This window comes from Protopterus annectens, chromosome 8.part1 (assembly GCF_019279795.1).
Source record: "Protopterus annectens isolate FY-2018-M chromosome 8.part1, PAN1.0, whole genome shotgun sequence".
Lineage (NCBI taxonomy): Eukaryota > Metazoa > Chordata > Ceratodontiformes > Protopteridae > Protopterus > Protopterus annectens.
The window spans coordinates 174,562,533-174,588,035 of record NC_056742.1 but is presented as its reverse complement, the minus strand read 5'-3'; the positions used below and the strand labels follow the sequence as shown (position 1 = coordinate 174,588,035).

The window sequence follows — 25,503 nt, the reverse complement described above, 5'->3', positions numbered from 1 at the left end:
TGTCTCTTGCTAGGAAAAGCCAGTTAGAGAAAGAAGGGAGCAGGACCTTTGAATTACTACTAGTAGTTTGTGGGAAGAAAATTGTTGCTTTGGGTGTATGATACTTAACTGAGTAGGCCAGAAGTTTTAGTTTAAAATAGTGAAGGGGGTTTGGTTGAATTAGACAGGGGGATGTGTTGTGAAAATGGGATGTGAAGGGGGGGGGAGGGGGGAGGGTAGTAGAGGTATGGGAAAGTAGGGGGGTAGTTTGTAATAGGAATAGGAGGTAGCATTGAAGACAGTTATTAGGAGCGGAATGCTTATAGAGGAGATGAGAAGAGTCTGTGGAAGTGGAGATGTCATAATTGATTGGAGTAAGCTAAGTTTAAAGGTAGTAGTAGGATTTTAGGGGGAGTGTTTAAGAGGAAGTGGGGAGTATGGCTATGAGTTTTTAAGAGAAAGGGGAGGAGTATGGCTATGAGAACAGGAAGGTAAAGGGTTGAGAGGGGGAGGGATTAGTTAATTGATGGGTGCTGGAGAGACAGACAATTGCTGTTACCTGTCTTGACTGTCAAAGGGCAGTTCCTAACCCAAGGTTTAAGAGTCATTTGATATCATTTCCTATAAAATATATTTGGTTTGAAAATATAGCAATGGACAAGGCAGGTCAACAAGTAAAGTCAAGTAAATGTTATTAGTGTATACTGGTATTCATTGATGATTCAACAACGTTTCCAGAAGCAGTGCCCTTATGAAGAGGAAATGCCAAGTCAGTAGCAAAAGAACTGGCTCCACTGCTTTTGGAGTGTAAATTCCCCAATGCATACGTATTCACTAAGGCATTCGGGTCATGTCCAGAGTAATACCTGAACTCTGACATTTCTTTTAAGGAGACACACTTGAGGCGATTTGTATACCACCACCCTCAAACTTGCAGGATAGGTGAACATTTTAACAAAACTGAAATCTGTATTCTGAGAAACTAAGGATGAAGATGGAGAAACGGGAGTAGCTGCTTCCATACAATCTCTTTACTGTAAGGAAAGTACCCCAAGCCTAATGACCAAATAATAATAATAACCAAATGATGTGAACATCCTACAGAAGGGCCTCTCTGAGACAGATGCCTGGTGTCAGAGCCATGGCCTCAAGCTCAATGCCAAAAAGTGCAGTATCATCCCCTTTGGTAAAAACTCTGTACCCATGAACTACCACATAGGCAGCAATCTACTTAACACCGAATGTGTGATGAGACCTTGGGACCCAGGTGGACAGTAGTCTCTCCTTTGATAGTCACATCGCCACAGTAGTCAGGAAGGCCTTCTACATGGCACACCTCATCATAAAAGGGTTCTCATTAAGGAAAAAAGAGGTCATTGTTAGCCTCTACTCATCACTCATTAGACCCATTATAGAGTACAACGCCTCTTTTGGAATGTACCTCACAAGACATTTGCAGCAGCTGGAAAGGCCACAGAAGTACCTCACAAAGAGGATTACTGGACTCAAACAAATGCCCTACACTGACCACCTCAAAAAACTACAGCTTTACTCCATAGCATATCGCCTACTCAGAGGTGATCTCTGCCTAACATATAAAGCTATGTCAAACCCAGAGCTGTTGGACATGCTACACCTAAAGAAATCCCAATCCCTCCGAACAACATGCTCTAGGGACCTAAACCTTGTCAACACAATAAACAGGACATGCTGGAGGGATAGATTCCTATCCCAGAGACTTCCCATACTCTGGAACAGGCTACCCATCTATGTCAAGCAAAGTTCTTCATTAGCACTCTTCAAGAAAAATCTTGATGAGTGGATGGGAAATAGGGAATACACCCCAGGGATCACTTCTGTGTCTCTGCTCGTCAGTGGCACAGGAAAATAACTTTCTTGGGTGGCGTAAGCCAGGGAACCTTGTTGGCTAGGCTTGCGTAGGCCCTTGGGCCGATAGCCTAGTACCTACCTATCAACCTATGAACCTCAGATGGATTTACTCCATTTGAACTATTGTATGGCATTCATTATCTAGGCTTGCTAGATACATCAAAGCAAACATGGGAAGATGATAAATACTCCAAAGAACTGCAAGACAGTCTAAGTGCTGTAATGCCTATTGTCAGGGAACATGTGGAAAGAGCACAAGAAACACAGCAGAGAGTTTACAATAGAATGTTAATCCTAAAGACTTAAAGGCACATGATGACATGTGCTGGTATCTACTGCTGAAAACAAATTCCTTGCCAGGTGGCAGAACCCTTTTAAAGTAATAGAAAATATGGGTGAAGTAAATTACAAGGTGAGACAAACTAGAAAGAAGAAATAAGAGCAGTTATATCACATAAATGTTTTCAAGCCTTACAGAAAAGCTAAAGTTGCTGCTCATAGTATATTTACAGAACAAGATGGAAATCCCACGACATATCCTAAAGTCCAGTCAGTAGCACAGAGACAAGAAGTTAAAGAATTTATACTCAGAAAGAGGGACATATTTCCAGAATTACCTTGCTGGACTCATTTAATCCAGCATAATACTGAGACTATCACAGGTGAAAAAAATAAATAAACCTGAAACCATATCAGATAGTGGAGTCCCAAACCATAGCTATTAAGGAAAAGATACAGAAATGCTTAAGCTTGGGATCATAGAGGAATCTTAGTAAGTGGATTACTCCCGCTGTATTGGTTTCCAAGCCTGATGGGGTTTTGAGATTTTGTAATTACTTTACAGCACTGAATAGTATTTACATATTCAGTCCCTATACCATAACAAGGGGGGATACGTTGGTTGAAAAGTTAGACAAAAGCTAGATGACTGAGCACCACACTAAGTGTAAACTGGGTATGGCCAAAGAATGGGTTTAGGCTGTATAACAGGAAGAGCGATACTAGAGCAACACGCAGAGAGTATAGAAGCCATATGTAATTTGTTCATATCCATTACCAAAATGTTATCACAACCTTTTTCACTATAACATACCCCACACACACTGACCTGACCAATGTTAAGGCCCCACTACATGTCTATTGGACAGATATGACAGACCAGGCATTCCAGAAGTTGTAAGAAATTCTATACTCATAGGTAATGTTGTTGACCGAATGCTTCTTCAAGAAGTTTACAGTCTTCACAGATGCTTCAGAGATGGGGATACAAAAAAGCACTGGCCCAAATGATTGAGAAGGGTTCATTTGTTATGCAAGTCTCAAACTGAATATCTCTGAAAGAAGATATTAAGCAATGTAATGTGAGAAAGTCAGCTCAAAAGTGTTGCATATTAATCAGAGTTGCTGTTAATTATGGATGATGCACCACACTTCAGTAACTCCAAACTTGTTGTATGGGCTTAATTCTTTCAGTTTAAAATCTTACACCATTCAGGCCAACATCATATAAATGCATATAAGTTGTCCAACATCTGTAATCCCTCTGTAGGTGCTAGAACCAGTGATTCTGAGTTAGTAAGGTCTTGTAGCATTATGGCGGTACCATAACAGAAAACCTGTATTATATCAGCAGCATGTACCAAAGCAGGAACTACATTTCTTAGAGGGAGTGTTAGTGAAGGCAGATACATGGCAATAAGCAAGCTCTGGGGACTACATAAGAAAGAGAAGCACTAGAAGGAGACAGAATCAAGACCTAAAAGGTTTTGGGAGGAGCTACATGGCTGAGTCCTGAGTTTAATGGTTGGAATAAGGCAGTTTGAAGGATTACTCTGAAGCTGGAAGCAGGGCCTACATATACCTGGTATAAGTGGAAACCAATAGGAAAGCTGTAAACTGTGTTCTTACCTAGAAGGTAAACTGAATTTAAACTGGGGGCAACTGTGTATTGTATTGGGGAAAGTCTGCAAACTTGTAATGGATGAGTTTCTGTTTATTCTTTATTTGTACACAGTCTTAAAAAGCCAAGGATTATTTTCTTTTAATTGAATTTATGTTCAAACATGCAATCAAAATAGCTAAAGCCACATATTGCATATCCACCCAACAACAACCTAACTCTAAATAACCCAAAATTAAGAATTAAAAAGTGTATTCTTCTACTATTATAATAACCTCAGTCCATGCCACTACAAGCTTAGACCTAACTTTCCACAAAACATCCAACAGAACAGCCAGCGGTTGAGGAAGCCACAAATCAGAATCCAAAGTGTAAAAAATATAACTGAAGCTTTATTCCAAGAGGTAAGTGCTTTCGTAGTGAAACCACTACTTCATCAGACCATAAAATAACACACATTTCTCCTGTTTCTATCTATTAACCAATTAAACCAATGACCAGTAATAGTTGTTCATCAATAGTTATATTAAAATGCTTTTCATGAAGTGTTGTTTAAAATGTGATGTATAAAACAAATGATTAATAAATATAACATCCTATATGCAAAAAATCTATTTCGTGCCTATTTATATCAAATAATTCATTTAAACAATTTCATCACAAAAAATTTTTGTGTATAAAAAAGTTCATCTATTATTTCTATTATTTACTTATAAAGTTTTCTATTTTTTACTTATAAAGTTTCCTGTTTTTTAAGACAGGTCTCAGGGGAATTCTGTCATTGAGTCCCTTCCCCCTATCAGCCTTTAGCCTGATGATCCATCTTGTTTCCGAGGTTTCTGTTTGATTAAGTAGGTCTACCCCTTACTCATTTGCACATATTTTCTCAATAACTAAAAACCTGAAATCATGTGTCTGTCCTTCAATATTGATGTGCTTTGCACCTTTCCTGATGTTCAGATGTTCCCTTACCCTGTATTTGAGTCTCCTATTGTTTTTTTCCAAATAATATGCTGAACAGACATTACATATGGCCAAATACACTATATTTTCAGTATTACAGTCCGCTGCAACTTTAAATGAGAATATTCTTCCTGTATCTGGGTGTTTGAAACTGTTGGTGGTGTCTATATAGTTACACTGATTACATTTATTACATGGCATCGTGCCCATTATATCTGGGCCATCCTCCCTGTTATCTCTGGGGTAACATAGCATTCTTTTTAGGGATTTCTTGTTCTTAAAAAGAAAATTTGGTGTATCCCCCAATATGTCCCTCAACTCAGCACTGGAGGTCAAAACTGACCAGTGTTTTTTTATCGTGTTTGTTATAATATTTGTATTCCTAGTATAGTACATCTGTATCTGCACATGTTCTTTCCCCTTCCCTGTTTGAGGTCTCTCAGTGTTTCCCGCTGCATTGGATAAAAAATAGGGTTTCCCTACATCTTTCCTCCAGCCTTTCACATTATGCAATGTGTCTTATGTGTTTATATCCGTATATCCCCTCTGTTGTAGCCTCTCCCTTTAGTCCACTAATTCCTGTTCAAATTCACCATCATTAGCTGTTAACCTGGATATTCTCAAGGTCTGTCCCTTGACAACATTTCTAAATATATGCTGGGGATGCATACTTACCCTGTGTAATATTGCATTGGTGTGACATTCCTTTCTCTCTATTCTAGTTGAGAGATTGCCAAGAGTATCATTATATATTCTAATATCAAGAAATTCAATCTCCTCATTGGAGCATTTAAAATCAAATTTCAGAAACCCAGTGCTCTCCTTGATGTATGTACAAAATTCCAATAATTCCTCTTTATTACCTTGCCAAAGAATGAAAAGATCATCCACAAAACGCCTGTAGAACCTTAGCTGGGGCCATCTTCCACTCTCAAAAATATATTTGTTCTCCCATGCACCCATTACTAAATTTGCATAGCTGTTCGCTGATGGGGTGCCCATGGCCACCCCATCTCTTTGCAAGTATAGTTTGTGTTTAAATGACATGATATTATGGTTTAACACCAACTCCATGAGAAAACATATTAAATCAATCCTTTCTCCAGTATGTCCACCATCCATCAATAAATCTTCCCTTAAATACTCAATACCCTCCTGATTGGGTATGGAGGTGAAAAGTGAGTGGACATCTAAGGTAATCATTAACATTCTATGTATTTCCTCATCATGTTCAACATATTCATATAGATCTTCTAAGAACTGTTTAGAGTCCCTCAATATATATTTCTATTAACTACTTGCCTCAGTTGTTTCTCCACAAAGATTGAGATAGGCTGTGTACTCCAACCATTGCCCGAAACTATTGGTCTTAGAGGCAGTGTTATAGACTTTTTGTGGACTTTTGGTAGGCCATGGATACTAGGAACCACAGGATTAATTATCATAAAATAGTTGTGAAGGTCAAGGGTAATCTCATTACTCAAAAGGCTATCATACAATGTGTCATGTAATCTCTGTAGCATTGCATTCATCTGTTCCCTGTCAATGTTCATATATGCAGTGTTATCACTCAGTAAATCAAGCATCACTGTACAGTAATATTCCCTATCCATTACAACAACCAGACCCCCTTTATCTGCCTGTTTAGTAATGATTTTACTATCCATTTAAAGTGATTTTAAAGCAATATGTTCATATTTACTTAAATTGAAATGTTTCCCTCTATTTGAATTGCTTTCAAACTCTTCAAAAATATCCTGTTCACATAACCGAACAGCATCCATCACAGGATTATTCGGGAGTATAAACGTGCTAGGTTTTTTAAAAATCATATAGTCAGTATTGAATTGTTCTTTGAATAGTGTTTTTAACAACACATTTCTACTAATTAGTCTCAAGTCAATAATAGCATCTGTTACCTCACAATTTTGTGTTGGTATAAACGATAATCCTTTATTAAGCACGTTGAGTTCATCATCTGCAAGCTCCCTACTGGATATATTACATACAAGGGGGAATTTTTTCACCATGTTTTCTTTGCTCATTTGTACCTGGGGAGTATGGTTGGCCCTTTCGTTTGGCTCGACCTCTGCTGTATGATCGTTCCCTCATATTGCCCTGACTTAACAACCGTTTTCTGATGGGGAAAACTTGAAAATCCCCCTTAGGAGTCGACATCGACATTGACATTGCTGTCTCCAAAATTATCTCTCCTGCAAATTCCGCATTGTTAACAGCTTTTTCATTTGAATGTTGCAAAATATTTGCGGATGATGCTATGGTGACCTCTAGTGTAGGGAGTGCAGTGGTTTTCTTCCTAGCTCCCAAGTCTTCACTTAAAGTTGCAGTTTTATCTGCTGTAATATTCTGGTTAAACTTATTATTAATTGGGGTAGCACCCTCATTCATCATACCCCTTCGATTCTCCAAATGTGTATTGGACCAAACGGATATTTGACCCTCTCTAAAATTATGTTTGTCTCTCTCCAGCTTATTCCATTTCTGTTGCAACAATTTGTTGTCAAATACTGAAGCTGATTCAACAACTTGGCTTAGTTTCTTTTCTACTAAGCTATGTGAGAATTTAGAAAATAAAGTTTTCTGTTCATTATTAAGTGTTATTTGTAGAGCTTTCTCTTCTTTTTCAGAAAATTCTATAAGGAGACGTATATAATTAAAACTCGTTTCTAAGTTCAACTGCTGCCATCTCGATAAAAGTTCTGGGCAGCTGCCATCTCGATAAAAGTTCTGGGCAGCGTTCACCTTGATTGGACATTTTCAAAATTCTTAACCCTCTCGGAACAACTTGATTTTTCTGGCATGCCTCCATATGATATCTCTGAGCTTGCAATCTCTTTATTTTAAACAGAACATCTTCAACTTTATGTGTATCTCTAATAAAATCTGCATAGTCTATTTCTTCTTGCTCACCTTCAGTTCCCCTATTCAGGGGTCCATAAGAGAGTAATGGATTCTCTCTGCCTTTTGCAAAGTCCAGAAGCCTTTTTACTGATGACCCCGGAATTCTCCGCTGCTGATTCAGTCTCACTAATGCTTCCTTCTGCCATCATTCCTTGCCATTGCCAAAAATATATTGTAAGTAACACAAACCAAGTAGTGGTTAGAATAAGTGAGCTGCTGGTAAAACAAAAGTTCAGTAATGCTCCACAAAACATCCAACAGAACAGCCAACGGTTCAGGAAGCCACAAATCAGAATCCAAAGTGTAAAAAATATAACTGAAGCTTTATTCCAAGAGGTAAGTGCTTTTGTGGTGAAACCACTACTTCATCAGACCATAAAATAACACACATTTTTTCCTGTTTCTATCTATTAACCAATTAAACCAATGACCAATAATAGTTGTTCATCAATAATTATATTAAAATGCTTTTCATGAAGTGCTGTTTAAAATGTGATGTATAAAACAAATAATTAATAAATATAACATCCTATATGCGTATATGTAAAAAAACTATTGCGTGCTTATTTATATCAAACAATTCATTTAAACAATTTCATCACAAAAAATGTTTTATGTATGAAAAAGTTCATCTATTATTTACTTATAATGTTTCCTATATTTTACTTATAACATTTCCTTTTAGTTACTAAAGTTACTTTATAAGTAAATAATTGGTTAATAGATAAAAACAGGAGAAATGTGTGTTATTATGTTATACCATCGAAGGGGTATGATGAATGAGTGTGCTACCCCAATTAATAATAAATTTAACCAGAATATTACAGCGGATAAAACTGCAACTTTAAGTGAAGACTTGGGAGCTAGGAAGAAAACCACTGCACTCCCTACACTAGAGGTCACTATAGTATAATCTGTGAATATTTTTTACACTTTGGATTCTGATTTGTGGCTTCCTGAGCCGTTGGCTGTTCTGTTGGATGTTTTGTGGAGCATTACTGAACTTTTGTTTTACCAGCAGCTCACTTATCCTAACCACTATTTGGTTTGTGTTACTTAGGCCTAACTTTCTCCAGTCTAATTACTGGTTTGCCACTGACATATTTCCCCTCGTCTTTGTCAGAAGCTGTAGTGATTGCCCTAAAATAAAGATCCAGGTGAATTTAGTAGCCTCTTTTTATGTTGTGCCAATAATAAAATATCCATAAACACTTCTAAACTAACTTTATGAAGAGTGTTATCAAATCTTCCTCTCATTCTATATGATCCCCATGACTATTCCATTACCACAACAGATTCTTTATAAATATCTTGGGAGTTTTATTTTTCTTGAACCTGTTGTTTCTTTTCAGCTCTGTAGTTGACAGTACCATAACTCTCAAATAAATAACATTGTCCTGTAGACCATTTCTCCCTATTAGTCTGTAGCCACCACTGCTTCCTACTGTTTGTTTTCATTCCAGCTTTGACAGCAAATGTCTCAGATTTTTTTTTTGTGTGTGTGTGTGTGTGTGTGTGGTTTGTCATGTAACAATTTTTATTTAGTTAGTTATTTGTTAATTAGGTAAGTGAACTGCTCCTTGGCTGCTATTCAGCCAAGATCTAGACCACAAGGGTGCAGTTAATCAGCAGTTTAGAGTACCCAGTGAAATGGAAGGAGCAGGAGAACTTAAAGAAAACATGCAAACTTCAGACCGGCAGTGACTTTAAAGTCAGAAACAAACTCCAGTAAAGTACATATTTTTCTAAAGGTCAATGGTCAAATGAGGCCCTAGGCAGGGTAATGTATCAGACCGCGCCCCTGCAGCAGCCCCCCCCCCCCGATCCATTCCTATTTCCCATTACTTGGCTATTTCTCCTTACTAAAAACACTGTTCAAACCTCTCAGTGTGTTTACTATTTTCTTCTTTACATCTTCAATGATTGCAAATATTTGGATTTATTTTAAAACTTTTATTTCAGATTTGTTAGCACAAACACCATTACACATTTACTAAACAAAACAATACAACCTCACAATAAAAACAGATTTAGCATTAACAGTAATCTTCTCTCCTTCTGCAACTTACATTCATTGAAATGGCATTGCAACCCACATTCAAAGAAAATGCATCTGGCCAGTGGCTGATTACATTTATCTTTAGGCTGTTTTCAAACCATAGGCCTCTAGCATGCATTTAGGACCGTGCATACATGTATGTGTTATTTGATTCATCTTCCTCATTGTATTAAATTACATTCATTGCATAATACAGCACCACTTGTTAGATTGTGCTATAAATTTGTAGTTTTGAACATTTTTCTATTAAGCAATGAAACAAAACATATGAACAATTAATAACAAAACTGCCCATTTCATAACACTTCAACCATAAAAGGCCCCTCAAACTTCTGTCATTAGAATATACTCATGCCAGTCAATGCACATAATCTCTGCAGAAGTACAAGTCATCTGAATAAATCCACATTAAAGAGATCTGTAATTGAAGAGTTTGCTACTAGCAAACAAGTTTATATTTCATCTACAAAGTTAGTGTCTGATGCCCTCGAAGAATAAATTACCTACTTTACGTTAAAAAAAATGGTAAGCTGCCAGTATTGCAATAGGCAATGGATAGCAAAGTGACAACAGGTTCATAGTTGCAAGGCATCTCATCCAAATGAAAACACACTCTGGACTGCAGCACCCCACCCCACCCTTAAATTACAACAAAGTATCAGCAATCCATCTACATAGTGTGGGAGTAGAACCCACAGAATTATGCATCAAAAATAATTATGCTACCTGTTGTGCTACTAACACTGCTTTCAAATCCTCTAGCAGAAATAGAAATGTGTTAAACAAAACAGTTGCATATTAAAACAGATGTAGCATGAGCAGCAGGAAACTTCTCTTTTTTTGAAACTCACAAGTCCTTGAAAGTGTTGTGAAACTCACAATTCCTTGAAAATGTACTGAAACTCATATCATAATTCCATGAAAATGCACTAAAACATACAGTCCCTTGAAAAATGCATTGAAACTCGCATCAGAATTCCTTGAAAATGCACTAAAACTAATTGGTAGGTGGTGTAGAAGATTCAAGTTTTTATCTCCTGCAACTAAAGTACAGGGTTTGAGTCTGGTTAAATTAACTAACCTGTCACCCCTTACTAGGGCATTTCACTTAAACACACACACACACACGCACACACCCACACACCAACACACACACTTCTCCTATAACTTTATCTGGAAAAATCCATGCTGCTCTAACCTCATTCATCCTGAAAATCCTGCTGCTTGTTTCAATAATCATGCGCTCTGCTTTGTTCCAGTTTAAATGTGCATGCATCCTACTAAAGACGATACTAAGGACACACATAATGCATGCATGGGCATTCTTAAAGAAGAAATGTAAGTTTGTTGGCCAGTGGGCCCTAGGTGACTGCTTTGGCCGCCATGTGCCAGATCTGGCTCTGCACATAAGCACAGAAACAAAGTGTTTTTAAAGTGTACAAGCTTGGAGGTAGTAATGTTACAAGAAAAGAATAAGGGACAATTAAAAAAAGATAATAAAGAAAAGCTGATTACATACTTGTGAAACTCCATTCTCAAAAATTATGCCCTGTCAGTCTTTCTGGATGTGCTGAATACTTTCAACATGGTGTCCTATACAAAACGTGTAACAATGCTTCTGTTTGAGTGCTACCAACTGGTTCACTAGTATGGCAGTAATAATTCTCAGGCTATGAAATAAAGCAGCAGCCTTACTATTTCAAGCCACTGTAGGTGTACCTCAGGGCTTGATAGGCTTTGTGAACAGTATGACACGCTACATTCATAATGCCAAATATAGTCAGTATGTAGATGATTTTGTTCTTGCTGTCTCTGACATTTCTGCACATATTAATGGCCTGCTCTATCAAGCACCCTTTTGCTCTCCTCAGGAGTTGCTGAATAATAGAGCTCTTCAACTGAATGCTTCCAAAACTAGAACAATGCTGTTCCCAAATGCCAATCACCACTATAATCCCCCGTGCCATCCTCAGACTCTACAAAATTTTGCCTCTTCTCCCTCCAAAGACTCTCTCCGTTTTGCAGTAATGTACTGTATTGTTCATCCATTATGTCAGCAATCAGAACCAAGCTACTCAGGGTAATATTTAACTATCATTTCATATTCAGTTCCCATATAAAACATAAAGATCACTAAAATGAATCTCACATCAAGACCAAACCAATACTTAAAGTCAAGGCTAGAAGTTCTACTATCGGATCATTCATCTTAAAGTCCCCTGTGTATTCCTGTCATGTTTTGACTAACCTAGCCTCTCCACTTATGTGTAAGCTTCAACAAGTATACAACACTGCCATCAATTTACTTCTGGCTAACATAGTCATACCTATCATTGTCTGCCACTGCCTGATTTTGGCTGACTGGAATACATCCAGTATACAAGTACCACACAGTTTTGCCTGGCTCATAGGCTTCCTGCATCCCTAGGTGTTCACCTTTACCTGGCACAGTCACTTGGCTAGCACCATTTTAGAACCTTAGACAATCTGTATTCATCAGTCAGTAAGTAGAAGGATGTAGTATTCTCTACTTGTATTGACAAACTGTGCAATAATCTCCTTCCCAGTATAAGCAACATACATACAATTAGAATGCAGTCAAATCCTTCGTGAGCATCCACCTTTCTAGCAACATCACTTAGGACTTGAGTGTTTTCCAAATCAACTAGGTAAGAATTTATAGTATTGAATCTACTAACATTTAACTCATTTACAGCTGTTGATTTTATTTCTTTATTTATTTTGCTATGTTTCTAATTTCCTCATGCATCTTGCTTATACCTTGTAAATTGTTGCATTGCTACATTGTTATTATGCATGGGTATACAGCAGTAGCATCACATAATACCCAGTTGTTTTTTCCATCAGCTAATTAACAATTCATAGTCTTGAATGCACTGGCATTCAACTCCGTTATAGTTGTTAATTGTAATGTTCTAGTATGTCTTTTTCAAATTGTCTCGTATGCCTTTATATGTTATATTTACTTTGTCACATGCCCTTTAAGTATTACACTGCTACTAGAGATTTTCAGTTTCCTCCTCTGTTTTCCTTATACCCTAACTATTTTGTGTCATAGCTTGTAAAATAATTACATTGGTATTAGTGATCTAAATTATACTGTTCCCATTTACCAAAACTAATGAAAAATAAATATCAATGCAAACTCCTACTAAGGTAAAACTACCACTTTCCAGCTCAACTTACTATAGAGGAAAATGAATGGTTCATGCAAAACAACATTTCTGCTGAAATCATGTGAGTAATATGATTTTGTTTGCACTCTTTGTCTTTTCATGATCATCAGCCCCCTTATGGGCCAATCAGATCATTTGTTCCCCATCACTGGGGTGATGGTTATTTGGGAGGGTCATCATTAAGTCAATCATCAGGTGGGGTTTGAGGTTTTCTCTTTTTGTTCTTCTGTTCCTAACACACGCAGACAAGGAGCATGCAATCGGTTCCAAGGGCATTACCTCCAGGCATCCATGTGCTAGCAAATGTGCACAAGCAATGAGCTTCCTGGTCTCCAGGAATGTGCCTCAGAGTATGTACAACTGCTACTTCCCCTCTGGGAGAGGTGATTTGGCCATTTCACTTCACTCCAGAGCTCCCTGCTTGTCTTCTTCAGTGCTAGGGTTGGTAAATGAACCTTGGACACCTGGGCTGCAACTAAAACTAATGAATTACTGTCAAAGTTCATTTCTTTTTATCCTGAAGAAAGTATACTGAAGGACATTTCCCTTATATATTATCCATATGCTGAAACAGAAGGATCAGGCTCCATGAGGCATAAATGTTCCAGGACCCTAATTAATCATGAATAACCAGAATTAAGGAGAAACATGTAGGTATATTTGGCAGACTCAGTCTACAAGAGAAATACTTGCTTTACCTTAGAAGGCATAATGTAATTATTGGTTATCCAGTCTCATTACCTGCACATCTGGGTAAGGTAGCTGAACCACACTGCTGAATTCCAGGGAGTACCCCACTAGGTTTTAAATAGAAAACTGAAGTGAGATAAACTTATGATAACAGAACTATAACTCATAAAGGGAAAATATAACAAGTGAATACAAATAGTTGATATATGGACAATCCCAGAAACTAAGCAAATGGCCAATCAAGGCTGTAACAAATGAAATGAGTATTATCAATGATTATAGGTAAAGGAGCAGCAAAGAGATAAAGTACAGAAGATCAAATGGGAATAGCAAATGGTAGTTAGTAGGTGAAATATGATAGGTTAAACAATGAGCAATAAGTAAAGCTTGCAATAATGATGGTAAGGTAGAACTTTGCACTCTACATTGATAATAGTATCTCATGAGTAAATAAAGCTGTTTTAAGCTCACTTCATTTACTAGCTGTAAATAAAGTACAGAGAAATATATTGAACTGTACAGTAGTAGAAGTGGCAGTGAAAATGTTACAGGTTAAATGTGTTAGGAATTGGTGGAAAACTGAGATACTATAAGTGATGCCGTTTAATAACTGAGGCCTTTACGATGGAGTACTGGAAAGGAGGACTGGTATGTACATGTAGACCAGTCATTTGAGTGAGATTAACAACAGCATTGTTTAATCTTCACCAGGAGCATTCTGTAATCATTAATAGCAGCATTCTTTAGTCATTATCAGCAGCATTCCATAATCAACAACAGCATTCCATAATCATTAATGGCAGTTATCTACAGCATTCTATAATCATTAGCAGTAACATTGGATGATTATTAATAGCAGCATTCCATAGCCGTTGACAGTAGCATTCTATAATCATTAATAGCAGTGTTCTGTAACCGTTAACAGCAACATTCTGTATATAATCATTAACAGCAGCATTCTATAACCATTAACAGCAGCACTCCATAATCATCATCAACAGCATTCTATAATCATTAATGGCAGCTTTCTATAACATTCTATAATCATTAGCAGTAACATTATATAATTATTAATAGCAGCATTCTATAGCCATTAACAGTGGCATTCTATAATCATTAACAGCAGTATTCTAGAGTCATTAACAGCAGTGTTCTGTAATCATTAACAGCAGCATTCTGTAATCATTAATAGCAGAATTCTATAACATTTCATATTCATTAACAGCGGCATTCTATAATCATTAACAACAACATTCTATAATCATTAACAGCAACATTCTATAGTCATTAACAGCAGCATTCTAATGTGTTCTATAATCATTAACATTAACATTCTATAGCATTCTATAATCATTAGCAGTAACATTATATAATTATTAATAGCACCATTCTACAGCCATTAACAGTGGCATTCTAGAATCATTAACAGCAGTATTCTAGAGTCATTAACAGCAGTGTTCTGTAATCATTAACAGCAGCATTCTGTAATCATTAATAGCAGAATTCTATAACATTTCATATTCATTAACAGCGGCATTCTATAATCATTAACAACAACATTCTATAATCATTAACAGCAACATTCTATAGTCATTAACAGCAGCATTCTAATGTGTTCTATAATCATTAACATTAACATTTTATAACATTCTATAATCATTAGCAGTAACATTATATAATTATTAATAGCACCATTCTATAGCCATTAACAGTGGCATTCTAGAATCATTAACAGCAGTATTCTAGAGTCATTAACAGCAGTGTTCTGTAATCATTAGCAGCATTCTGTAATTATTAATAGAAGAATTCTATAACATTTCATATTCATTAACAGTGACATTCTATAATCATTAACAACAACATTCTATAATCATGAACAGCAACATTCTATAGTTATTAACAGCAGCATTCTAATGTGTTCTATAATCATTAACATTAACATTCTATAGCATTCTATAATCATTAAGAGCAGCATTCTATAGCCATTAACAAGCATAATATAGTATTCTATAATCATTAACAGCAGCATTCTGTAGTCATTATTATACAATGGCCATTAATATTAAAAAATGAGTACGCTGATTGGTCAGCCCAACCAGCGTGCCCATTGTAAATCAGAGAATATACCAATGAAAAAAGGTCCTGTCACCCAGACGTTTTTCCATTAGTATATCTCATATTTTTTTTACTTTTCTTTCTTTTGTTTTTAACAAAAAGAGAAAATGGAAGACCTCAAATGAACGAGGGAGATAGCACAGACAAAAATAAGAGCATAATCAGGTGCATTCTGCAAAACTAAAGAAACTTACCTGATTATCCATTTATTTTGTCTGTTCTGGCACTCCCAAATGTTAAAAGTCTCCCAATTATTTTTTTTCTTTTCAATAAAAAAAAAAAATTAAAAAAAAAAAAACAATGGAGGTTGCTTACCTTTACACAGCACTGATGTACTGCATAGATGTGGGAATACAAGTCCCATAGGCATGCACAGTACATCAGAAAAAGTTTCAGGATACCGGAAATATGTGGAAGGGCACCATGGAGGCATTATACAAAGACATTATGTAAGAAAAGTATTTGTTTTCCTTAAATAATGTCATTGTACAATAGCAGTGACCAACTCTGTGGTGTGGTATATTGAAATTTACCCACGGTTGGCTTTATTTAATCACTTGAGCTTCGCCCTTGTGATTAAACCATGTCAACTGTAGATAAATCTACCTCAGCTTTGGCCAGCTAAGAACTTGGTTATATTCAACTGGATGTATAAGAGAATTTAAGTACCTTTATCTGCACTTTTTTAAAAAAAATACAGTATTTAATTTGATTTAAACTGTGAAGGAATATTTAACTCAAGTGGCAGTTATTCTGCTCTTTAGTAACTTGAACTGAAGCTAGTGTGTTATTTGCTAGTAATTACAGGTGTGGGGGTAGCCACATTCTTTGATTTCCTGTCCTTGCCTTTTTAAGTGGTGCATTGTGAAATTTTTATTGCTTAAAAAGCTCAGCTTTGGCCAGCTAAGAACTTGGTTATATTCACCTGGACGTATAAGAGAATTTAAGTACCTTTATCTGCACTTTTTAAAAAAAATACAGTATTTAATTTGATTTAAACTGTGAAGGAATATTTAACTCAAGTGGCAGTTATTCTGCTCTTTAGTAACTTGAACTGAAGCTAGTGTGTTATTTGCTAGTAATTACAGGTGTGGGGGTAGCCACATTCTTTGATTTCCTGTCCTTGCATTTTTAAGTGGTGCATTGTGAAATTTTTATTGCTTAAAAACATCAGCTTTGGCCAGCTAAGAACTTGGTTATATTCAACTGGATGTATAAGAGATTTTAAGTACCTTTATCTGCACTTTTTTTAAAAAAAAATACAGTATTTAATTTGATTTAAACTGTGAAGGAATATTTAACTCGAGTGGCAGTTATTCTGCTCTTCAGTTATTCCCACCCACCCTCCATGTTTTTGTTTTGGTGTTAATCTTAGTGGCCTTGAAACTGCCCGCCCCTCAGCCTGCCTCTGGGCCCATCTCATTTGCTTACTCAACTGAGTGCAGTGAGATCATATTCTGATTTCAGGCACTCCTACTGTGTACAAAGAGTGCATCTGGGAAACAGACAAAAAAAAATTAAGCTTATTTCCTGCCTTTCCTGTTAAGTGGTATAGACTATTTGTAGGCTTCTGAGCCTCCAAGCCCTTCTGTGTTTGAGGGAAGCCTTCTAGCTTGTTTTTTCTTATAACTAGCCAGTTTTCTAGTTTCAGCACTCAAATCTGTTTCTTTGATCTCAGCACTTGTTCAGATAAAAAAAAAATTATCTGCTTTTACTGTACTTGTGTTTCTACCTACTTCATTTTACTTTTGCATCATCTTAAAAATACTCAATTGTATTTATTACTGCTTGGTGTAACTCATTCTAAGCCTCTTGGTTTAAACACTTGGGCTTCGGACCAGTTGTTTTGCACTGAGAGGATTTGTGGTCTGCACTGTTGTGGCAGAACAGGTAGCTTACATCCTTCTAGGTTGGGAACTGCTGATTGAGGGTTCAGTGTCTGTTATTCTAAAAGTGTATTAATTCTGGTTTAAGCACTTGGGCTTTCAGGCCAGTTATTTTACATTAAGAGGGTTCGTGGTCTGCACTCTTGTGGGAGGAGAGGCTGGACTCTGCCCTTCTGAGCTGGGAATTTCTGGTTAAAGGCTTATAGTGCATGCATATCTGAACTGCTTCTTACCGAAGTTGGTGCGCCTTGTTTGCTGTGGCATAGACTGGATTCGGGCCTGCTGGATCTAGCTTTGTTTGTGTAACTTGAGCACTAATCCAGACATTCTCTAAAGTATTCAATTGTATTTATTACTGCTTGGTTGTAACCTGATTAAAGTGTAGCTATCATTCTAAGTCTTTTGGATTAAGCACTTGGGTTTCAGACCAGTTGTTTTACATTAGGAAGGTTTGTGGCAAGCACTGTGGTGGCAGGACAGGTAGCTTTCATCCTTCTAAGTTGGGAACTGCTGATTGAGAGCCCAGTGTCCAAGGGTATTAGTTCTGGTTTAGGCACTTGGGCTTCAGGCCAGTTATTTTACATTAAGAAGGTTCGTGGTCTGCACTCTTGTGGGAGAAGAGGCTGGACTCTGCCCTTCTGAGCTGGGAATTTCTGGTTAAAGGTTTATAGTGCCTGAATATTTGAACTGTATCTTACTGAAATTGGTACACCTTGTTTGCTCTAGCATAGACTAGATCCAGGCCTGCTGAATCTAGCTTTGTTTATATGCTTGTTGTTTGTTTGCTTGTTATCTCCCTGGAAGCTAATTCCACCTAATATGTGGCTTCTCAGCGCTTCTGTGGATCACTAGTGATATCTGCATTGCTTACTGTACTAGTTCCTTGTTTCACTTGAAAGAAAGTTACTGTTTGTCGTTTTTGCATTTAGTTACCTGTAACACATTGCACTCAAGTTACCTGGCACTTGCTCACTAAAGCAATTATATAAGTCAGCACTAAAAATTAAAAGCACTACACCCTCACTCCCCACTGGCCCTTGTTTTCAATTATTAAGGAATTCCCAATATTATTCTAGCATGTCCAAAGGTCAGTTGTCAATCTCCTCTCCAGTCCAGCTGGTGAATCTGGGAATCTTGAGGCAATGTTATAACTGCCTCATGTACACAGACAACCCTCTCCTCCTCCCACATAACACAAATACTTGAGAGATGCAGCTATTTAGCCAAACTGGAGGCTGAGCTCTCTCAACTCAGGACTGGCAAGACCAGACAGGAGGAGAAGGCAACTACACACACCACAAAACCAGCCTCACATAATGCTACCACACAACTGAATCAAACACATAAACACACAAAGACATACTCGGAGGCTCTGAGTAAAAATTTACCTAAACAGCAGAGGCCTCCAAAGCAGACACCCAAACAACTGCTACCTCAAGACACCCCACAAGCAACACATAAACCACAAAAGCAGTGTGCAAAGCAGTCACAGCCCTTAAAGCCAAATACAACACCAAACATACTTGTCATAGGTGACTCCATAGTCAGACACACTGACGCCCCACTCACCAGGCTGAACAAGGAGAGGGTCACAGTAAGCTGCCTATCAGGCGCTAGAATCCGCCACATAACACAAGCACTCTGGTCACTCCACAGCAAGTACAAATATGACACAGTCATTGTCCATGCTGGTGTGAACGACCTGAGATGTACCTCCCTGGACTACATGAAAAGAGACATAGAGGAGCTCTCTGATTATGTAGCCCAGGCAGGTATGACCCTGACCCTGAGCAGTATCCTTCCTTCACCAAGAATGATGCCACAATATAGAGACAAGATGATCAGCTTTAACAATTGGCTTAATGTCTGGTGTCATTCAAAGGGGATCTAGTGTCTGTCTGCCTGGGATGACATGCTTGACAAGCCACATTGCTTCGCAAGGGCGGCTTGCACCTGTCACCCCTGGGATTCTGGATATTGGCTAAGGCTCTTGCCACCCCCATAGTGCCTTTTTTAGGCAAGGCTCAAATTCTAAACCTACCACCCTAGAAAACAAAAATGGGAAGAAACTGAGAGTAATGCTGCTCAATGCCAGAAGTCTAAATCTCAAAATGCACGCACTCGAGGCCCTTCTCAGTATGGAGAACATTGATGTCTGTGCTGTAACTGAAAACTGGTTCAAGGCTCCTGAGAGCACCCCGGCACTATTAGGTTTTACTTCATATCATGCGTTCCGGCCCCAAAACCCGGACCACACCACAAAAGGAGGGGGTGTATCCATATTCATAAAGGATACCCACACCTCTAGGTTGGTGGCAACGCACGAAGCTTCGGAAACCATCCAGGTGCAACTAACCATAGGCAAAACTGCTCTACAAATTGTAGCATGCTACAGGCCACCCTCTCAAACTCAGGAACCCCACACAGCCTTCCTGAAGACACTGGAGGGTATAAATGTATCTCCAAACACCATCATATTGGGTGACTTCAACTACCCGAATATAGACTGGGAACATTACTCAAGCCCTAACTTTCTATCCCAACGGTTCCTGGAGTTCATAAATTCAAATGCCATGGAACAGCTAGTCACTGTTCCCATGAGAGGAGAAAATATACTGGATCTCATTATCACAAACATGGGGACAAAATGCTCCACACCGGAAGTATATCCCTCATTGGTGAGATCTGATCATAAACTAATCTCACTGGAAATCCACATCCTGCCCCCACCCCAAACAAAAGACCACAGTGAAGAACTTCTAAAGCAAACTTCACACTACTCAAGACTGGTGTGGTATCCTTCAAGGCCCCTGAGCCAGTGGAAACCACAACCAAAGCTGCGGAAGCCCTTACAAATGCCTTCTATGAACAACTCCAGGACTGCATGGATCAGGCAATCCCAAATAAAACCAAGACTTTTTCCACAAAGGGCAAACGTCCAGTCTGGTGGACCCCAGCCATTAACAAACTTTACAATAAGAGGAGAAAGCTATTACATGATAGAACAAAATCCATAAAAGGGAAGTCACCCTGATCATTATTAGTAAAAAATACGAGCACTCATAAAATCAACTAAGGCCAATTTTGAGAGAAAAATTGCCATGGATTCAAAGGACAATCATAAGGCCTTTTTCAGCTATGTTAGGAACCTGGGTGGAAACTCCCAGATATGCTCAGAATTAGTCCAAAATGATACAAAAATCACTGAACCCACAGACATTGCCAAAATACTGGCAGACAGGTTCAGTGCAAACTTCACCCTCTCCCCTAAAGGTGAGATAACTATCCCAGCAGAGTGTAGCCTCCCAGACATCTCAAATGCGCAGGTGAAAGCTGCTCTCTCTAAAGCTAAAAACACAGCATCAATGGGACCGGATGGTGTCCCCGGCTGTGTGCTACACAAGCTAAATGAGGAATTAAACCCGCACATAAGGCAGCTGTTTAATCTCAGCCTTACCACAGGATACGTGCCCAAGGAGTGGCGTACGGCAACTGTGGTCCCACTCCACAAAGGCGGTGCCTCTACGGACCCTGGTAATTACCGCCCCATAAGCTTAACAAGTCTAGTCTGCAGGATCATAATGGAGCTCTTAAACAAAGATATAGGGGACTTGCAGACATTGGACCTGACCCAGTTTGGCTTTGTCAAGGGCAGATCATGCCTTTTGAACTTGGTCGACTTCTTCGAAACAGTCACCAAGGCCATTGATGAGGGAAAGGCAGACCATACAGCCTACCTTGACCTTGCAAAGGCCTTCGACACAATACCCCACTCGGGTATTGTAGAAAAACTTACCAGCTTAAATGTAAACCCATATGTCACAAGATGGGTTGCAAACTGGCTTAAGGACAGAACCCACAGGGTTAGAGTTGCTGGCGCTATGTCAGACTCCAAGCCGGTCACAAGTGGTGTCCCACAGGGCTCGGTCCTTGGGCCCCTATTGTTCGGCATCTACTTCTCAGAAGTACAGGCCAACATGGGAGGACTTTGGCTGACAAAGTTTGCAGACGACTGCAAACTGGGCGCCATAGTGGAAAGTGCATCGACACGGATATCCTTCAGAAGGGACTCATGGAAACAGATAGCTGGTGCCAGAGCCATGGCCTGAAGTTAAACGCCAAAAAATGTATAGTCAAACCCTTCGGGAAAAACAAGGTAACCCCAAGCTACCATATAGGTGGCAATCCACTAAGCACAGAAGAGGTTATCAGGGACCTGGGGACCCAGGTTGACAGTGGCCTTTCTTTGACACTCACGTTGCTAAAGTGGTTAGAAAGACCTTCTACATTGCCCACCTGATCATGAAGGGATTCACATCCAGATCTAGTGAGGTCATTGTTCCCCTGTACTCTTCACTTATCAGACCAATGATCGAGTACAATGCCCCATTCGGGATGTATCTCACCCGACATCTGCAGCAATTGGAGATACCCCAAAAGTTCCTCACCAAAAGGATAAAGGGACTCCAAAATCTGTCATATGCTGCCAGATTGAAGAAACTCCAGCTCTATTCAGTTGCATACCGTCTGCTCAGAAGTGACATGTGCCTGACATACAAGGCCATGTCCAACCCGGAATTAATGGACATGCTCCACCTCAAAAAATCCAAAACCACTAGAGCAAGCGACTTAAACCGTAGCAGAGATATAAATAGGACATGCTGGAGGGATAGATTTATCACTCAGAGACTCCCTATGCTGTGGAATAAAATCCCGATTCATGTGAGGCAGAGCACCTCGCTGGCTCTGTTCAAGAGAAATCTTGACCTGTGGATGGAAGATCGTAGGTTTATCCCAGGAATCATCTCTGTGTCACTGCTGGACAGAGGCAGAACAAACTAAAGGACACAGTATTTTTTCATATAAGGGGTGGCGTAAGCCACAAAAATTTGGGCTAGGCTTATAAATGCCTTTGGGCAGATAGCCTAGTATAAACCTATGAACCTATGAACCTATACAATGATCCTCCATTAAATATTCAAAAACGTGCACGCTGATTGGTCAGTGTGCACGTTGTAAATCAGAGTTATAGTAATGGAAAAAGGTCTGGTCGCCCGGACTTTTTCCATTACTATAACTCCTATAACTCTTTTTTCACACTGTTTCGCTATGTTAAACGAGTTTAACATAGTGAGACAGCTTTTAAAAAAGCAACAGAGATTCTCCGTTGCTTTTTTAAAGCTGTCTCGCTATGTTAAACTCCTTTAACATAGCGAGACAGTTTGAAAAAGCAACGGAAATCTTGCTTTCTCCGTTGCTTTTTTTAAAGCTGTCTCGCTATGTTAAACCCATTTAACATAGCAAAACAGTTTGTAAAAAGCAACGGAGATCATGCTTTCTCCATTGCTTTTGCCCACAATTCTGATGTACTGCGTAGGCATACGCATGCTCAGTACATCAGAACTGCCGCAGAATACCAGACAGCTGCGGAAGGGCAGCAAGAAGGCATTATACCATGCCATTATTTAAGAAAAGTAATTATTTTTTTTCTTAAATAATGTCATTGTATAATAGCAATAACCCACTTCTGGGAGTGGGTAATGCTGGATTTACCCATGGTTGGCTTTGTTTGGCCACTCGGGCTTCGCCCTCGTGACCAAACCACGCCAGCCGTGGGTAAATCCAGCATTACCCACACCCAGCCGTGGGTTATTGCTATAGTATACCTCACTGACATCATCAGTTATTGCTTAAATAGCAGCATTCTATAGTCATTAACAGCAGCATTCTGTAATCATTAATAGTAGCATTATATAGCTTTCTGTATTCATTAACAGCAGCATTCTATAGTCTGCAACAGAAGCATTCTATAATAATTAACAGCCACATTGTATAAGCATTAACAAATTGCAGAAGTGTGATGCAATTCTTGCATACCTGAATAGGTGAAGGTCATATTTAGAAGGCCATTTCTAGAAGTCATAAGACGTGTGGTACTTACCAATAAGAATGGTTATCATCAAGACTCCTTCCAGTTTTGGAATGTAGACAATCTGTAAGTTTTTGATATGGATAACTGCTGTTTTATTCACTGTAGTGAGCACATTGAATTAGTCATGAGAATATTTACAAGTAATGGAAAATCTACATCCACACTTTAACCTTAGAACAAAGCCGAAGAGGGTAAAACACATATGACTGAAGAACACAACAACTAAATTGTAGTGCCCCACTTCCTACCTTGTTTGTCCTGTACCTTAAACTACTAGATAAGATGGTATGACAACCACAAGGCTTTCACTGATTAGTATTAACATTATAGGCATTGAATTAATCTGTCTTGTGCATGGTATTTACTTATTATTAGCTAACTCTGAAAATATATTTTAACAGTTGATATATTTTTAATGTAATACTAATAATTAAAATAATTATGCTGTAAATAGTATGGATATTCACTTTCACCCATCTGAAGGAAAAGAAAATGTTCATTTCAAAACAGATATACTGCACAGCAGATGAATTGGTATATTGATTAACAATTTTCTTAAGATCAGGAAATGTAACTACTCCAAACCACCACACAGATGACTTAAAACACAAATAATGGAGTAAACCACTGCCTGTGGTAAAGAAAAAGCACTCACTTTAATGTTTCCATGCTATTAAAACATAAAATAAATTAACATACAAAATTTACGGAATTTTGTATGTTAATTTACTTTATGTTTTAATAGGGTGGAAACATTAAAGTGAGTGCTTTTTCTTTACCACAGGCAATGGTTTTATTATTTTTCCTTTATTTGAATTTTTTTAAGATTTTTAATTTAGCCACCATTGAAAAAAAAGTAGCGTATCCGAAAAAGATGCTAGTGAAATTGCTTCATTTCTGAAATGACTTCTTGTACTTAAGCAGCAAGCAATAGCTGAGCTATTATATTCTGTCCAATCAATGGGAATGAATGACCAAATTATAGTATTTTAAATCTGAAAGAAACCAGAAAAAAGGGTTGTGATTTTTAAAAGATAGTAATAACCTTAACAAGTGGAATGGAGTAGATAGTTAAATTAGGCAGTCCCTTAACCCACATTTTTCAGTACCTTCTCTCAGAAAGGTGTACCACTTGGTTACTAATGCAAGTAAATGAACTGCTCCATGATTACTAATGCAGTCATTAAATAGAGTAATAGAATTGTCAAGCATGAATACATTTTTGCAGCCTTCTGAGGAATAGTTGGTCAGCCTGACAATAAAGGTACTTTAATACAATACCATATGAAGGGATGAGGAATATATTTTGCATTTCAGATTCTAAATTAAGTTGGATAATACACATTAGAAAATGGGCAACGCAAGGAACTAATAGAAAGCAACAAGATCTAGATGGAAAATAATAAACTGATAAAAATGAAGTTGAATGCAGATTGGTATTTAGGCTTATATTTAATCTGAAAACGAACTTTGCATAAAATCTTCGCAGTATGGTAAGAAAAGTATAATTAAATAACATAATCTACCCAAACAACTATTAATCTAATCAGGTTTCAGAAGACTCACCAATGTCGTAATTATGGGCACTTGAATGAGTTAATCAATGCATAGATAACCTGTGAAAAAATACTTGTACTAATACAACATCAAGTGATTTTACTACAAACTTTATACAATTGTTAACCATTACTACATTTAATATTTGTTTACTGGGAAAGTCTGACTGGGACAGAGCCAATGTTCAGTGAAGGCCCAGGGAGAAACACTCCAGACACATGTCTTTTGAATGTGGGAGGAAACCGGAGCACCGAGAGGAAACCCACGTGAATGCAGGGGGGACATGCTGACTCTGCACAGAAGGCACTGTAGCCGAGTATCAAACCAGAGAACCTCTTGCTGTGAGGCAACAATGCTAAACGCTGTACAACTTTGCCACTTTTGTCTAATAAAGTAATCAATGTACAATTAAA

At 38.1% G+C, this 25,503-nt stretch overlaps 1 protein-coding gene across 2 annotated transcripts in view; it reads left to right on the top strand.

Annotated features, from left to right (window-relative positions):
- Positions 1-25,503, top strand: part of VAT1L (vesicle amine transport 1 like) — a 1,089,685-nt gene that overhangs the window by 1,006,299 nt on the left and 57,883 nt on the right. The window lies entirely within an intron of this gene.